This window comes from Nomascus leucogenys, chromosome 1a, assembly GCF_006542625.1.
Source record: "Nomascus leucogenys isolate Asia chromosome 1a, Asia_NLE_v1, whole genome shotgun sequence".
Taxonomy (NCBI): domain Eukaryota; kingdom Metazoa; phylum Chordata; class Mammalia; order Primates; family Hylobatidae; genus Nomascus; species Nomascus leucogenys.
Genome location: NC_044381.1, coordinates 38,425,460 through 38,437,521, shown reverse-complemented (window position 1 = coordinate 38,437,521; position 12,062 = coordinate 38,425,460). Strand labels below are relative to the sequence as shown.

General features: G+C 40.9%; 1 long non-coding RNA gene across 1 annotated transcript; it reads left to right on the top strand.

Annotated features, from left to right (window-relative positions):
* The first annotated feature begins 472 nt into the window (after window positions 1–472).
* On the top strand, window positions 473–9,926 carry LOC115831507. The gene is made up of 3 exons (XR_004026998.1): window positions 473–730; window positions 5,004–5,010; window positions 9,893–9,926. It is a non-coding gene; the product is annotated as an uncharacterized LOC115831507 (long non-coding RNA).
* Window positions 9,927–12,062: the final 2,136 nt, after the last annotated feature.

Here is a 12,062-nt window from a genome sequence, read left to right as displayed (position 1 = left end):
TTAACAGGAACATTCTGTCTTGAACTCCTACAAAAATGGGTCAGTGTGCCAAGTATGATACATGATATGAATTGGATGCTAAGAGAAACTTGGCTGATTGATTCATACATGATTTTTTTCTTTCTTTTTTTTTTTTTTTTTTGAGACAAGGTCTCATTCTGTCACCCAGGATGGAGTGCAGTGGCACGAGCATAGCTCACCACAGCCTCAGACTCCTGAGTAGCTGGGACTACAGGTGTGCAGCACCACACCCAGCCATTTTTTTTTTTTTTAAGAGATGGAGGTCTTGCCATTTTGCCCAAGCTAGTTATTCCTACTTCTAATAATCTTTTCCTCTTCAGAATCTCTTCCTGCTCATCTGGTAGAAACAAACATGAGTTTCAGAGGTAAATCATTTCCTTTAACGCTATGAACCCCACGTACCGATTTTAACTTCTCTTTTACTATATTTATGGCTTTCTCAATACCCTCCTCTATTTAAATCCCTCTTCAAGTTATTCTTTATTTAGTAGATTGTAACGTCTCTGATTGGAGAAGCCCAGGTCTATAAAGCATTTCATGACTATTAATGCTCTAATCATATGATTTTGTGGCACAGAAGTAGATATTGGGTCTAATTAGGCAAATTAACAGTGCATAAATTGTAAACTAGGTCATTGGTGGGCTGTTTAGGTCTGGGAAGAGATAATGCTCATTTAATTCACTCGAAGAGCCATTTATCAAATGCCTAGTATTCTAATGAAATATGGAGGAGTTGACACCTTACTTGCTGTTTTGTTTTGTCCTTTTTAACTTGGTCAATGTTTTACTTGTATTACTCTCATAACATCTTCAATACCCTGTCTTGAATGTATTGATCTGTGTCTTTATCTCCCTCCCCTTCATTAGATTTTAAACACTTTCAAGAAAGGGACTTGGTCTTATTTATAGACCATGCATCCAAGTGCCTCACAGATAGATCCTTGAGAAATATTGTTAAACTGAACTGAACTGAGAGGTGAACACCTATGTTTTTGGTCTGCACTCGAGCTAGAGTCAAAACATAGAGGACTCTTGACTTCACATTCCCAGATGCTTTTCCCTCTATTTATAACTTGGATAGAATTTGTGACACAAATGCCTTTTGTGTCTGAAGAGTTTATTACTAATGGGACCACTCGCATGTTTAATATGGCAACATGTACGAGTGCCTATTTGAATAAGAGCTTGTTGAATTTTACTCTGACTCAGCAGATTGATTCTTTCACCGGCTCCTCTAAATGTGGCCCAAAGTTGTGGGTGGCAAAAATGCAGCCTGTGGACCACCTGTGTTCTCTAGGCTGTATTTGAAACAGGTAGAGTTCTTGAATTCCAGATGTAATCCAGGCTTCCAGCACAGCTTGCCTGAGAAGAGCCGTGCCTAGGAGACCCTGAGCCAGTGATGGGGCTGGTCCCTGAAAATGCATTGTCCACCCTTTCCCCACTCACAGTCCTTAGCCTTCAACCCAATTCTCAAGTTTTGGTCTGCTTTTAATTGAGTACTTAGGAATTCACAAGAAATCTTTGCACACACTTTTCTATTTCCCACTATTTTCTCCAACTTGATTCCATATGTCAGCTTTCTCCCTTGTGCCTTCCTCTCTTCATTCCAATCTTCTCCTCTTCCATGGGTAGAATGCCAGAAAACCCTAACACCCTGGCTGGGCCATTTTGCTGAAGTCTTGCATCAAAGACATATAACTCTGTGATGTAAATTAAAGTCAAGTGTACAAATGTGATTGTATTATAACATGGATATGACAAGCACAAGATTAAGACCAGTCAACCTTGTGGATGATAAATATGTGGATCTGTGTTGTCAATTCCTCCCCCTGTCCCATGGTATGCAAGCCCCCCTCGTCCTGGAGCTCTTTCCCATTGAGCCTGGGCATGACTACAGCATCCCCTTCAGCACTGAGTTTCAAGTGTCTATGACCTTCTATCAGAGGTGGCCACAATTTGGAAGCTTTCTTCAAAATCCTCTTTCGCATTCCTTCTCCTCTTAGGAGACAAGAACTATTTTCTAAAGGAGAGGTTTCTTCAAGTGTGGTTTCCAGACCAGCAGCGTAAGCATTACCTGGGAACTTGTTAGAAATGTAAATTCTTGGGTTGGGCGCGGTGGCTCATGCCTGTAATCCCAGCACTTTGGGAGGCCAAGGTGGGTGGATCACGAGGTCAAGAGATCGAGACCATTCTGGCCAACATGGTGAAACCCTGTCTCTACTAAAATACAAAAATTAGCTGGGCTTGGTGGCACATGCCTGTAGTCCCAGCTACTCAGGAGGCTGAGGCAGGAGAATCGCTTGAATCCGGGAGGCAGAGCTTGCAGTGAGCCGAGATTGCGCCACTGCCCTCCAGCCTGACAGAGCAAGACTCTATCTAAAAAAAAAAAAAAAAGAAAGAAAGAAAGAAAAAAGAACTGGCTCCAGCTCAGACCTATAGAGTCAGAAACTCTGGGAATAGGACCCAGCAATCTCTCTCTCTCTCTCTGTTTGTGTGCGTGTGTGTGTTCATTGTGGTAAAATATACATAATATAAAATTTACCCTTTGAACCACTTGTAAGTGTAGAATTTAGTGGTTTTACATATATTCATGATACTGCGCAACCATCACTGCTACTCATTTCCAGAGCTTTTTTATCATCCCAAACAGAAACTCTATACCCATTCAGCAATAGCTTCCCATTCCCCCAACCCCATCCCTAGTCCCTGGTAACACCTCTATTCTACTTTTTGTCTTTGTGAATTTGTCTGTTTGTTCTAGGTACCTCACATAAGTGGAATCATACAATATTTTTGTATCTTTTTTTTTTCACTTAGTATAATGTTTTTCAGGCTCATCTAGGTTGAAACATGTATCTAAATTTCACTCTTTTTTGAGGCTGAATAATATTCCATTTTATGTATATACCATATTTTGTTTAGCTGTTGATCTGTTGATGGCCATTGGAGTTGTTTCAACCTTTTGGCTATCATGAATTATGCTGCTATAAACATTGTACAAACATCTCTTTGAGTCCCTGCTTTCAATTCTTTTGAGTATAAACTGAGAATGGGGATTGATGGATCACAGGATAATTCTCTGTTAGCTTTTTGAGGAGCTGCCAATCTGCTTTCCACGGCAGCAGCACCATTTCACATTCCTACCAGCAGACACAAGTGTTCCAATGTCTCCACATCCTTGCCAACATTTGCTGTTTTCTACTTTTTTGATAGCAGCCATCCTAATGGATGTGAAGTTACATCCTATTGTGGTTTTGATTTGCACTTTCCTAATGATATTGAGCTTCTTTTCCTATGTTTCTTGGTCATTTGTATATATTCTTTGAAGAAATATCTGTTAAAGTCGTCTTTTTTTTTTTTGAGATGGAGTCTTGCTCTGTCACCCAGGCTGGAGTACAATGGTATCATCTTGGCTCACTGCAACCTCCACCTCCTGGGTTCAAGCAATTCTCCTGCCTCAGCCTCCAGAGTAGCTGACACTACAGGCACGGGCCACCATATCTGGCTAATTTTGTATTTTTAGTAGAGCCGGGGTTTCACTATATTGGCCAGGCTGGTCTCAAACTCCTGAGCTCAAGTGATCCAACGGCCTCAGCTTCCCAAAGCACTGGGATTACAGCTGTAAGCCACCATACCCAACCAAGTTATCCCATTTTTGAATTGGATTGTTTGTCTTTTTCTGTTGAGTTGTAGGAGTTCTTCATATATTTTTGGATATTAATCTCTTATCAGATAGATGATCTGCAATTTTTTTTCCCATTTTGTGAGTTATTTTTTTCACTGTCTTTATAGTAACTTTTTTTTTTTTTTGAGACAGTGGCTTGCTCTGTCACCCAGGCTGGAGTGCAATGGCCTGATCTTGGATCACTGCAACCTCCGCCCCCAGGTTTAAGCGATTCTCCTGCCTCAGCCTCCCAAGTAGCTGGGATTACAGGCACCTGCCACCACGCCCGGCTAATTTTTTGTATTTTTAGTAGAGATAGGGTTCCACCATGTTGGCCAGGCTGGTCTCAAACTCCTGACCTCAGGTGATCCACCCGCCTCGGCCTCCCAAAATGCTGGTATTACAGGCGTGAGCCACCACGCCCGGCTTGTAGTGACTTTTGATAGGCAAAGGTTTTAATTTTGATTAAGTCCAACTTATCTATTTTTTATTTTGTTGCCTGTGCTTCTGGTGTCATATCCAAGGAATTATTGCCAAGTCCAATGTCATGCAGATTTCCCCCATGTCTTCCTCTAAGAGTTTTACAGTTTATGCTCTTACATTTAGGTTCTTGATTCATTTTGAGTTAATTTTTATATATGATATAAGGTTAAAAGTCCAACTTCATTCTTTTGCATATGGATATCTAGTTTTCTCACCACCATTTGTTGAAAAGACTGACCTTTCTCCATTGAATGATTTTGGCACCCTTGTCTCAGTCTGTGTTTTAACTAGCATCCAGGTAATTCTGATGCTGTTTTGCGTGTGTTTTATCCTTTATCTTATACTTAGCCAGTCTAAGTTTGAGAGGGTCATAATCAAATGGTTTTCCCAATGCACAGTTTCCCAATACCTTTATCCCAAGATAAAGGCATTTTATCTTGAAATTATAACCACTCTCACTTCAATATTCTAATGGAAATCCTAGACTCTGACAGTGCTCATATCGAAAAGGAAAATAATCAACTTAATCCATTCTTGGTATAACCAGTAAGTGATCCCCTGAGTTTCTCTCATGGCCCTGTGATAATTAACCACCAAAGAACACTGATGACATTCAGCTCATTGCACTCTAGAAATAAAGTTTTCTAACAGATGCTCTTAAAAAGCTTGATATACACTCTTTGAAATTTTTTTTACCAAACTTAAGTTTAAACTTGTTTATGGTAAGCAAGGTTCACCTCAAGTTTAGTGCTGTGAGTTAATAAAAATAAAATTGAAAAGCTCAGCTCAATTTTGTATTAAAACTTGATTAGAACCACACTAAATTGGTACTTAGCTTTTGTGTATTAATTTTAAAAAGAGTCTAACACGCCATAAACAAATCTACTTGTATAGTTAAAAGCTGGCTTGTGTATAGCCAAGCTCAATTAGCTACATCTAAGCATGGCATCTACATGCATGCCCAAGCTTTGTAGCAATATCCAGAAATTTATCTTCCACAGAGTCCTGGGAGAGAAAGAGTTAATTAAAGCTGCCAAACATTTCAAAATTCAGTGACACAGACTGATTTCTACTTATTATTTAGATACCCAGGTTTACTTAACTGACAAATTGGACTTTATTTATTAGTTAGCTATATCTTTCAATGGTCAGTCATCATCCAACCTTGAAATAAATGTTAGTTGATTAAAGCAGTAATGGTTAAAACATTTAAACCACATGCTGTAGAGCTGAAAAATCAAGTCAATATGTGTAAAGGGAAGAATTATTAGAGGATTTATGAAATCTGGCCCGAACAAATTAATTCATCAGTTTAGCCAAAGGTCTGTCAATGAATTCAAGAACCTTTTCAAAAAGGGAAACATCTGTTGCAATTTAAGTTTCTGTTTATAAGTGAATGTGGTAGATTGTTCTTTCTGAAAAGGGATACAGTTTACACAAACAGATTTGAAAGTTAATTTGAAATTGCTCAATGTCTTTGAGAATCAGAGGGCAATCCTTAGGGGATTTGGACAATTACTGTCCTTTCCACCCCTTCTTGGAGATGGAAGGGAATTTGAACCTCACCAGGACTGCAAAATGTTCCAACAAACCATGATGCCAACTGTCCAGGAACAGATTACTGTCTAGATAATACTGCAAAGTCTCTACCTAACTGTGTTGGATTTATTAAAATCATATACTTAACGGAAGATTTAAAGGTACTTCCAAGCATGTACTTATATATATACCATACACATACATATATTTTTGCTTTATACATTTACTTAGAATCTAACTTTTAAGTTAGAAGAAACTCCACTATATTTTGAGCTAGTAAGGCGAGTAATACACACATTTAATAGATAAGAAAACTGAAGCTCAGAATCATTGCATGAATTTGTTCAAGATTGCACAGCTAGCAAGTGGCAGGACTTAAAATTGAACTAGCGTCATTTAACACAGACATTGTTTTTCCTGTTGGAACACACACCTAACCATTCCCGGCTGTATTTTCATAATAATGGGGGCTCATCAGGGTCACCAACCTTTGCTACTCAATCTGTAATAGTGGATCAGCATCATCAGTGTTTCCTCAGAGCTTGTTAAAATGCAGAATCTCAGGCCCTACCCCAGACCTAATGAATTAAAATATGCTTTCTAACAAGATCCCTAGGTACATGTTATTGTTTGAGAACGTCTGTTTTAGAACTCGCTTTGGGAAACCTGTGCTAGAATTTATTGTAATGCTGAAAAAGACCAGCTGAAACTCTTAAGATTTGATTTCAACATTCAAAAAATAATTTTCTATAATTCAATATAGTTCGAAGATGCATAATGATTTTTGTAGGTTTTGTTTCAGCTTTATCAAAGATAGAAGATCCACTAATTATTATGGGTTTGAAATTAAATTTTTAATTTTTTTGTTTGTTTTTGAGATGGAGTCTTGCTTTGTCGCCAGGCTGGAGTGCAGTGGTGCTATCTTGGCTCACTGCAACCTCAGCCTCCCTGGTTCAAGCGATTCTCCTGCCTCAGCCTCCCGAGTAGCTGGGACTACAGGTGCGTGCCACCACACCCAGCTAATTTTTGTATTTTTAGTAGAGACGGGGTTTCACCATGTTGGTCAGGCTGGTCTCGATCTCCTGACCTCATGATCCGCACTCCCCAGCCTCCCAAAGTGCTGGGATTACAGGCGTGAGCCACTGCACCCAGCCAAAGATATGTATTTTTATCAGCACAAAGATGTCAGAGGCATTTGAACCAGAGCAACTCCATCTTGAATAGGAGCTGTGTAAAACGAGGCTGAGACCTACTGGGCTGCATTCCAAGGAGGTTAAGGCATTCTAAGTCACAGGGTAAGATTAGGAGGTCGGCACAAGACATAGGTCATAAAGATCTTGCTGATAAAACAGGTTGCAATAAAGAAGCTGGGTGCAGCTGCAGCAGCCCTCCTAGGTGCAGGACCTGGGCACCTCTGCAGCCTGCATCTTCTGGGGACCTGGGAAGGCCCACACTCCCCCGCAACACATGCCCCTCTATGCCCACTCCCCACCCCCATCCCTGCAGGCTTGGGGGTGCCTGCAACCAGTGCCTGGCCTCTCTCCTCTCCCGGTGCCTGCCCTGATCTCAGAGGGGGATTGAGGCGGAGCCCCAGGACCATGAATGGTAGCGGAAGGCAGACAGATTCATGGGCAGAAGTGGGTGGTCCCCAGCAAGGCCCCTCCTTCAGGGGTCTGTAGGCTGGGGGCCTGGCTGCCAGTCAGTCCCAAGGACCAGAGCGGGGACTCATGATGCCTCTTCCGGGCCCCCTGTGGCCACCCACCAACCAATTAGCATGCACTTCCTCCCCTCTGAAGGCCATAAAAGCCCCCAGCTCAGCCAGAGCAGAACAAAGGATGGAGAGGCCACCAGATGACCAGTTGCAGAGAGGAATTACCCTCTCTGCTGACAAGACAACCTGCTGGCAGAGAGGAGCTATCCTCTCTGCTGAGAGCTTCAGAGACCTGCGGCGATGTCCAAATGACCTGTCTGCGCAGAGGAGCCACCCTCTCCAGGGCCTCCTCTCTGCTGAGAGCTGAACACTCCACTAGACAACCTGCATACAGAGAGGAGCTACCCATTGTGGGATTCCTCTGAGCTCTTGCAACACTCAGTAAAGCTCCTCTTCATATTGTTTATCTTCCACTTGTCTGCACACCTCACTCTTCCTGGATCCAGGACAAGAACTTGGGCAAAGGCCCTGCCAGCATGGAGGTTTCCAGCCAGAAAAGCAACACCCCAAAGATCCCGTCACACCACCAGCTCCAGCTCTGTGATGGTTTATAAAATGCCATGGCAACGTCAGAAAGTTACCCTATATGGTCTAAAAGAGGGGAAGCATGCATAATCCACCCTTTATTTAGCATATCATCAAAGAATAACCATAAAAATGGGCAACCATCAGCCCTCGCGCTGCTCTGCCTATGGAGTAGTTATTCTTGTATTCCTTTACTTTCTTAATAAACTTCCTTTCACTTTACTCTATGGATTCGCCTGGAATTCTTTCTTGCACAAAATCCAAGAACTCTCTTGGGGTCTGGATCAGGACCCTTTTCCCGTAACAAAGGTAGAAGACAGCTTCTATTATCAAAAGGCCTTTATCAAGCTGTGGCTTCATAATAACCAGCCCTCAATGTCAGGAGTTGATGACAGTCACTCAATATTAAATTTTGGTTTGGGGGTCTTTGTGAACTGCAAATTCTGACTGGCTTTTAGAAAAAAAAATTGTAGCCATGACAAAAAGTATTCAATTCCTATCTCTGATCTTTTCTGTTCAATAAAACTCCATAGAATTAAAACTTGAAATTCTCTAACTGTGCCTGTGATGTACTTAAGCATGGCAGAGCCTCCACTGGAGACAGGACTGTACTCACCATGAGACCTGGCCACACTCAGACCTGTCAGGAGACCTGGCTGGGCTCCTAAGTGTCTATGCACATGAGAATCCAGGAGCTTTGGGGGGTCTGGCTTTCAACAGCAAATTACAAGGCATACTAACAGGCAAGAATTACACTTTGAAGAGACAGAATAAGCATCCAAATCAATTCAGGTATGGCAGGAATGTTAGAGTTACCAGACTGGAAATTCAAAACAACTGTGATAAATATGCTAAGGGCTCCAGTGAAAAAAGTCAATAACATGCAAGAATCGATGTGTGATGTAAGCAGAAAGATAGGAATTCTAGGAAATAATAAAAATACTACAAATCAGAAACACTGTAACAGAAATGAATACTTTTGATGGACTCATTACTCATGAGCCCATCATCCTGGATAGATGACGAAAGAATTTCTGGTCTTGAGGATTTGTCAGTAGAAACTTCCAAAATTGAGAATTCATAGGAAAAGGACAAAAACAAAAAACAAACAAAACCCCAGAATATCTAAGAACTGTATGTAACATTGGCATAATGGAAACAAGAAAGAGAGAAAGGTACAGAAGAAATAGTGGTGGCAATAATGACTGAGAATTTCCCTAAATTAATATCAGATACCAAGCAGAGATCCAGAAAGCTCAGAGAACACCAAGCAGGATTAATGCCAAAAAACCACACCTAGCTATATCATATTCAAACTGCAGAAAATGAAGATAAAACAAAAAAATTTGAAAGAAGCCAGAGGAGGAAAAACACCTTATCTATAGAGGAACAAGGATAAGAATTATGTCATAATCTCCTCAGAAACTATGCGAGCAAGAAGAGAGTAGAGTGAAATATCTGATGTGTTGAGAGAAAATAGCCACCAACAGGCCGGGCACGGTGGCTCATGCCTGTAATCCCAGCACTTTGGGAGGCTGAGGCGGGCGGATCACGAGGTCAGGAGATCGAGACCCTCCTGGCTAGCACGGTGAAACCCCGTCTCTACCAAAAATACAAAAAATTAGCCGGGCGTGGTGGCGGGCGCCTGTAGTCCCAGCTACTCGGAGAGGCTGAGGCAGGAGAATGGCGTGAACCCGGGAGGCGGAGCTTGCAGTGAGCTGAGATCGCGCCACTGCACTCTAGCCTGGGCGACAGAGGGAGACTCCGTCTCAAGAAAAAAAAAATAGCCACCAACCTAGAGCTCTCTACTCTGCAAAACTGTTCTTCAAAAGTGAAGAAGAAATACAGACTTTCTCAGACAAACAAAAATTGAGGAAATTTATTGCCAACAGTCTCACCTCGCAAGAAATATTACAGGAAGTTCTTCAGAGAGAGGGACCATGCTACAGGTCAGAAACTGGGATCTGTAGAAAGAAGAGTATTGGAGAAGGAAAAAGTGAAGGAAAATTTTAAACATTTAGTTTTCTTATTCTTAATTGATCTAACAGAAAACAGTTTCTTCAAAATAATAGTAGCAACAACGCATTTGATTATGTATGCTAACATATATGTATATGAATACATATATGTGTATATGCTTATGGATAAGTGAAATGAATGACAACAATAATACGAGGGACAGGAGGGAAGAATAAGATTTTTTTTGTTGTAAAGTACTTGTACTACTTATGAAGGGATATAGCGTTATTTGAAAGGTGACTTAGATTAGTTGTAAATGTATAATGCAAACTCTAAGGCAACTACTAAAAAAAGCAACAAAAAAAGTATCTTAAGAAAGGAGAGAAAATGGAATAATCTAAAATTATCCATTATGACCTCCAAAGGCAGAAAAGGAATGGAATTCAAAAATAAAAACAAAAAACAAAGGCAACTGATAGAAAACAGTAATAAATATGGCAGATATTAATCCAACTATATCAATAATTACTTTAAATGTCAATGGTTAAATGTACCAACTAGAAGACAGATTGTCAGAGTACATCAAAAAATAAGACCCAGCTATGTTCTCTACAAGAAACCCACATTAAATATAAAGACACATATATTAAAAGTAAATGGATGGAGAAAGATACACTGTGCCAACCCTAATAGAAAGAAAGCAGGAATAATGATATTAACTTCAGAAAAAGAAGAGTTCAGAGCACAGGAGTTGTTAGGGATTTTGGAAGGGCATTTCATAATGAAAGGGGTCAATTTGGGTGATAACAATGTGTCAATAAAGGTTTATCAATCATAACAAATGTAGTACTCTGTAGGGGGATGTTGATAGTGGCGGAGGCTGTACGTTTGTGGAGCCAGGGAGTTGATAGAAACTGTACTTTCTGATTAATTTTGCTGTGAACCTACAACTGCTCTATAAAATATATATATATATATATTTTGAGACGAAGTCTTGCTCTGTTGCCCAGGCTAGCGTGCAGTGGTGCAGTCTCGGCTCACTGCAACCTCCGCCTTCCGGGTTCATGCCATTCTCCTGCCTCAGCCTCCCAAGTAGCTGGGACTACAGGCGCTCACCACCACGCCTGGCTAATTTTTTGTATTTTTAGTAGAGACGGGGTTTCACTGTGTTAGCCAGGATGGTCTCGATCTCCTGACCTCGTGATCTGCCCACCTCAGCCTCCCAAAGTGTTGGGATTACAGGCGTGAGCCACCGCGCCCGACCTACAAAGTCTGTTTTTTTTAAGTGCATGTGCCCGTGAAATGACATATTTTGTAACAACCAAAGCAACAGAATGGAAATGGAAGCATTTACATATAATGGAATACTCCATAGCAATGAAAAAAAAAACCACAGCTGCATGTAACAACATAAGTGTATCTCACACACATAAAAGACACAAAGGAGTACATGTTGTATTGTTCCATTCACATAAAGTTTAAGAACAGGTGAAATGAATCCCTGGTGATAGAAATCAGGATCATGATTACCTTTATGTGGAAGGAGGTTAGGGTTAGGAGGAAGCATGATAGAATCTTCTCGGATGCTTAAAATGTTCAATATTTTGCTCCGGATGGTGGTTACATAGGTGGATTCATATCCAAAAATTCACCAAGCCGTATACACTTAAGTTTTGTGCACTTTGCTGCACAGCATAGTCTTTCCCTCAGCTTGTCTTTCAGCCTAGTCCTCATCTCTAATTTTAAAACGAAATCAACAGCCACGTCACAAAATAGAATTCACTTGAAAAAATGCTTTATTTTTTTAAACTGAAATCCCAATTGTCCACAAGCAACTTTGCCATGAAATACAAATGGAGGGTTTCAAATTGTTTACTGGCCAGAGTATCAAGCCATTTAGCACGCCCTTGAGAGAAGAGGTATGTTCTGGCAGAGAATCAGAGAATCAGAGAATCATGAGCCTGAATGTACACCAAGGAGGCATGACCAGAAATGAAAAGACAGGAAGGGACAGAGATTGGAGAGGATGATTTGGCCCAGGGAAGGTTGTTAGAAATTTCTTTCACTTCACAGGCTTGCAGAAGACCTGGGTCTCAACTTCCAGCAAATCGAGATGGAGAATTTTTTAAAACCATAATTAGGTACTTTAAAGAAATCTTC